Source organism: Rattus norvegicus, chromosome 19, assembly GCF_036323735.1.
Source record: "Rattus norvegicus strain BN/NHsdMcwi chromosome 19, GRCr8, whole genome shotgun sequence".
Lineage (NCBI taxonomy): Eukaryota > Metazoa > Chordata > Mammalia > Rodentia > Muridae > Rattus > Rattus norvegicus.
Window position 1 is genome coordinate 54,834,097 of NC_086037.1, and position 6,000 is coordinate 54,840,096.

The window sequence follows — 6,000 nt, forward strand, 5'->3', positions numbered from 1 at the left end:
TTCTGCAGAGGCTATGGTGCCTGGCTCTATGCCAAGTTCTATCAACATCACCACTGAGGGTACAAGATGTAGAGCTGGAACCCCACAAACTCCATGTGGCTGCCTTCCCTCACCCCTGCATCTGTCCATGGCTTCATCACCAGCACTCTGAACAGTAATCTCTAAAATCCCTTTCCAGCCCCAACTCGAGAGTTCATCAGCGAACACACCTGCAATTCCGGCCTGTGATCTCTGTAAGTTACACATTGGAAGGGGTCGGAGTGGGCGACACTTCCTGCTTTTGTAATGGAGTTCTAAGGGAGTGCCTGCTTGGAGACCCACTCTGACCCTCTCTCGAGTTTGGTGGCATTCTCTGTCTCTCCAGCTCTCACTATGGTAGGTAGAAATGCAACTTAAAAAACTTTAAAAAGTAAAACAGGTGATCCTAGTATGGGGAGGTTTTCATGAACTGCCAGCTACTCAAGCAAGGGAGACATAAGAGTGAAGTGTCCAGGGGTGGCTTCATCTTTAGCTTATGTTATTTTATTGTAAAGCAAAGGTTATGAACTGATGCACTGCCGTCGCCTTTGTCTAATTACAAATATAGCCCCAGGACTGGAGAGGTAGCCCCGAGGTTAAGAGCAGTGGCCAGTTTCCCAGAGGATCCATGTTCGATCTCCTGCACCTGTGTGTGGCCCACAGCCATCCGTGACTCTGGTCCCAGGGGATTTGATACCTCTGTAGGCACAGGTATGTCATGTAAAGCCCAGACATACATGTGGGCAAAACACACGTATTGTTTAGGGAGCTAGGTGCATGTAACAGCAGGTCCTAAAAAGCTATGAACTCCAGCGGTGGTAACACAGCCCTTTAATCCCAGCTCTTGGCCAGCCAAGTTCATGGCCATATCAAGTTTCAGGTCAGTCAAGACTATGCAGTGAGAACTATGTAGAACAGACTTATTTACAGGTCACTGGGGATAATGAAATGAAGTGAACATAGGAATGCTTTTTTCCCCCAAAAAGGGAAAATCAATTTTCAAAAGCTACATGTGATTTACATGTCTATGGACGACCTTTTCTGGTTGTTTTGTATTGTTACCAGTTACCCACAAGTTGCTGAATTGTTTTTTTTTAAATAAATTGTTAAAAGATTTATTTATTTATTGTATATGAGTACACTGTAGCTGTTCAGACACACCAGAAGAGGGCATCAGATCTCATCACAGATGGTTGTGAGCCACCATGTGGTTGCTGGGATTTGAACTCAGGACCTCTGGAAGAGCAGTCAGTGCTCTTAACCACTGAGCCATCTCTCCAGCCCCCGCTGAATTGTTAAAATAGCCCACAGTCGAGAAAAGATATGTGTCACATGACCAGAGTGCCCTCCACCTGTCACTATTTCTCACTGAAGTGGAAAGGCCCAGCTTCCACAAACTTTTTAAAAATCTGTGTGTGTGTGTGCACACACATGTGCCACCTCTTCCTTCTTCCCTCCCTCCCTCCCTCCCTCCCTCTCTCCCTTCCTTCCTTCCTTCCTTCTTCCTCCTCCTCCTCTTCTTCCTTCTTTTCTTGTACTGAGACAAGGTCTTTCTACATAGCTTGGCTGTCCTAGAACTCACTATGTAGACCACACTAGTCTCAAACGCAGAGATCCACCTGCCTCTTCCTCCCAAGTGCTGGAATCAGAGGTGTGTGTCACCATGTCCAGCTCCATTGAGTCTCTCTTCGCCAATCCTGAAGTTTGCAGTCAAAATATGAATTCCTCTGTCTCTACCTCCTCGGCACTGGGACAACAGATGATTTATGATTTTTGCAAGAGTGTTGGGGATTCAAACTCAGGACCTCACACTTTCATGAGCACTTTACCCACCAAGCCATCTCCCTGGCCCCGATACCTGCACTTTGAAATGGTTCCACAAGACACCTCTTTAGGAACTAGTGTGTGGAATATGTGTCATGGTCCATTTTGTGTTGCGATAACAAATATCCAATGCTTGGAACTCGATGAAGAAGATAGATTCATTTAGGTCACAGTTCAGAAGGTTTTAGAGTGTAGGGCTGGTATCCAGTGGCAGAAGCATGAAACAAGGGGAAGCGAGAGGGAAGGCTAGCACATTCTTTTCACAGCAGCCTGCTCCCGTGGGAACTAATCCATTCCCACGAGACCTGCACCAATCTAATTAGTGGGCTGTAGCCTTATTACTTTCCCTGACCTGCGTCTCTTAGATTTCACTGTCACACTGGAGAACAAGTCCCTAACACTTGAACATTGTGGTGCCCATATAAAGTAGAGCAATAAGTAAAGCTTGCACATTTCTACCCTAAAGGAGCTCTCAGTGCCAGGAGGATCCAAATATTTAAATACTTTTAAAAACAGGTATTTTTATTTTGGTGCAGCCTATGACATTTCATAGGCTAAGGGTTTATTTTCCCGGTTTGATTTTTCAAGCAGTTTCACTGAGCCACAAGAGGCTTCCCCTGGTTCTTGAATATTCCATGATCTGTTGGGTCTATCCTCCTTAGAGCACCCTTTGCTTGCTCTGGAGGAGGGGGGGACTCAGTTTTCAGGCAGGGGCCCTAGAAGGGATAGACTGGAAGGCAGAGCTGACCAGCAGAGGGCAGTTCAGTCTGTTTGTCTATGCCAGAACACAATCTTCCGCCTGCCATGCCTGCATTCCCTCACCTAGATCCACCTGAATGTAGTTCAGACTAGAATACCAGAAGTTCAAGTTAGCACACTCAATTTCCTGACCTTCATTTTGTACCTGGATGAGCTTGGGAAGCCACCCAACCTCTGGGCAACCAAGTGTCCTCTTTTGCAAAGCAGTGATGGCAACGGTGCCATAGGACTAGACAAATAAAACAACCCCTTTCTCCTTTAAGCTGCTTTTGTCCCAGGAGCGGGAAAAGAAACTGAGGTAAGCCCTAAGAGCAGGCTGTCACACGTGACACCGAATTATCCGCCCCTTTTCTGTGTTGCTCGTGTTTACTGCACACAGCACACATAATTATGACACGAAGTAAGACAGTCCTGCCCTCAGGGCTTGCAGACTCAGCAGAAGGCAGCTAGGAAAGGCTGAGATGAAAAAGATGGACGTGGTGTAGAGAGACAGAAACGCAAAGCAGCTTCCGGAACAGGAAAATGGTTGAGAAAGGCTTTGGGAAGACAGAAAGTCTTAGGATTGGGAAAGCCAAGGCAGGAAGAACATTGGAAACGAGGAGAATAAGGAATAGAAAGCTTGTAGGAGAGGAGACCTTCAAGTCCAAACGGTTCCATACAGAGCGTAGTGCTGCGAGTGAGAGAGGAAGTCAGGGTGAAGGAGGCTGAAATATGGGCGGGGCCGGATCCTAAGAAGCCATCGATTGCCAGGCATGAGCGAAGGGCGGCACTTACTACTGTGGCACATTGCCTCCAAACAGTGCCACCACCTCCACTGTGGTGCAGGGGAAGCACGCTGGTGCTTTTTACTCAATCTGAGTGTTATTAGCTTTTTTTTTATCCTGACTCAAATTTATGATGTAAATGATCTTCTAGTGTAGTGGTGCATGCGTGTCACTTATCGATAAATGTTTGCATATGAGCTTGCTCGTCTAAAGGCTGCATGGAGCCATTAGGGACAGCTTACAAAGTTTAAAACATTTGTTAATTATCATTATGATTATTATGCATGCTGTGTAAGAGGCTACACATACACCATGGGTGCATGGGTGGAGGTCAGAGAACCACTTTTGGGTGTCAGTTCTCCCCTTCCACAATGGGTCCTGGGGATTGAACTCAGGTCATCAGGTTTTCGCAGCAAGTACTTGTACCCACTGAGCCCTTTCTCTGGCCCCAGAGGGGATTTTTTTAAAAAACTGGAATTGACTTGAAGGCATTGAGTTCGCTGTGCAAGGACACTGCCACTGAGCTATGCCAGCCCCTTCCAGAGGGCACTTTTAATGAAGGAAGTGCTTAAAAGCTGTTAGAGGAAAAAATTCCAGAATATTCTGGAGGGACAGCAAGCCCGAACCTAAGCTCTGGCATTGGGAGCGATTGAGAAAAGGGCGGGTGAATAAGCAGCAGTATGAAACGTTGAAGAACAGCCTGACCCTACGTCAAATACTCAGCGAGCTACACCATTCACAGTGCTCCATGGGTAACAAGTGCCCAATTGCTTAAAACAGGCTAGGGACATTAAAGAAAAAACTTGCAATTCCATGTTTCTACCACTAGATGTCGCGCAGGTCTAAGTAAGGTAAAGACCCTCCGCCATTTTCTTTCCTCCTCAGAGCCTTAGTGATAGACGAAATACCCAGAATTCAGTTGCAGATGCTATTAGGAAAGATAAGCAAAAGGTGACCATGAGCTCTCTGTGCTAATTAGGATAAAAATATCTAATTAGATAGTAAATATCTAGGATAAGGGAAATCAGGCCTGTGAGATGGCACGGGAGATAAAGGCCCAGAAGGTAAACTACTTGCCTTGCAAGCAGGACGATCCAAATTTGAATCCCGAGAACCCACATAAAAACAGCCCGGGGTGGTCTCACTGGCTTTAGAGCTAGCACTGGTGAGGAGAGATAAAAGTGTCCCTGGGACTTTGTAGCCAGCAAGTGAGAGGCTCCATCTCAAAACAAGGTAGAACAAGGTAGAGAGAAGAGAGCACTGGCCTCTGGCTTGGCATTCATGCGCGCGCGCACACACACACACACACACACACACACACACACACACACGCGCGCGCGCGCGCATATACACTCAGCTACATACACACAAATCAATATTTTATCACTGTTTTAGATTAACAACAACCTTACCATAGAAATTTCTGGTAATAGAACCGTGGATCTCCCCGCTCCCGTGGACCATCGGCAGTGGGAACTGAGATGGTGAGGGGTGCGGTTGGAACCCCTGGGGGTACCTACAGTGAATGACCACACCCAGCAGCTTGTCAGTAGGCGGGTCAACTTTACATAGGGTGATTGAAGGCTTATAACTGGGGGACTGAGGGGACATACAAGCAAGATAGGTAAAGGTCACTGACTGGAAGCTTGGGGTACTTGGCATACCTCATTAGCGTGGGGAGGCATGCCAGGAGTCTCAGGTCCTGGCTGAAGGGGTTTTGTGAGGAGAAAGGAAATTGATCCTATAAACTAATTAAGACTACGTGGGGTGAGTGTGGGGCTTAGAATCCCCCAGAGAAGGAGAAAATCTGCTAACAAGGGAGTCTCCATTTTGCATGGAGCTCAGATGCTATTTGGTCATGGTGGACTTCAACCTTAATTAGCAAAGGTTTCCCACAAAAACTAGATAGGAAATGAAAATCACCCGTAATATCACCACTCATCAATCTGCCAGTCCTTATTCTAAATAACATTAATTTTTTTCTCAGTAACTGTGACTTCTAATCTATATACCTGCCACTACAAAAAAGGCTTTTAGTTGATGCGAGGTGGAAAAAAATAAAAAATAATTGTTTATAATTTTTTTTTTGGTTCTTTTTTTCGGAGCTGGGGACCGAACCCAGGGCCTTGCGCTTCCTAGGCAAGCACTCTACCACTGAGCTAAATCCCCAACCCCTGTTTATAATTTTCTAAAAGGAGCCCCCGGGGTTGGTTTTTCGGTGTTCACACCTCCAGCTCTTCCAGTGCCCAGAGGGTACCTGCTCTCACTTAACTCAGACTCTGGGAGAGCGTTATCTTAGCATGTGGTGAACTTTGCAAAACCAAATTAATTTTTAAAAGTAAATCTATGTTTGGCAGTGCCCCTGGCTCTCGGAGAAGGTAACTTCGGCACCAAGCAAACATGCAAATGCAGTAGGTTTCGAAACTCCCATGCCCAAGGCAGGGTCACAATGACAGGTGTGAGCAGAGACCATCTGGCAAATCAGAACTGGGGACCTGCTTCTTTTGTGTGGAAACTCTTTAGACACCAGTCCTAAGAAAGGTCTGCCTTAGCTGGTTGTATCAAAGCCTTAAACCAGGTAATAAAAAGAACAAAAATGAAAATAAACCCCCCAGCATTCGGGCCGAAATTCTGG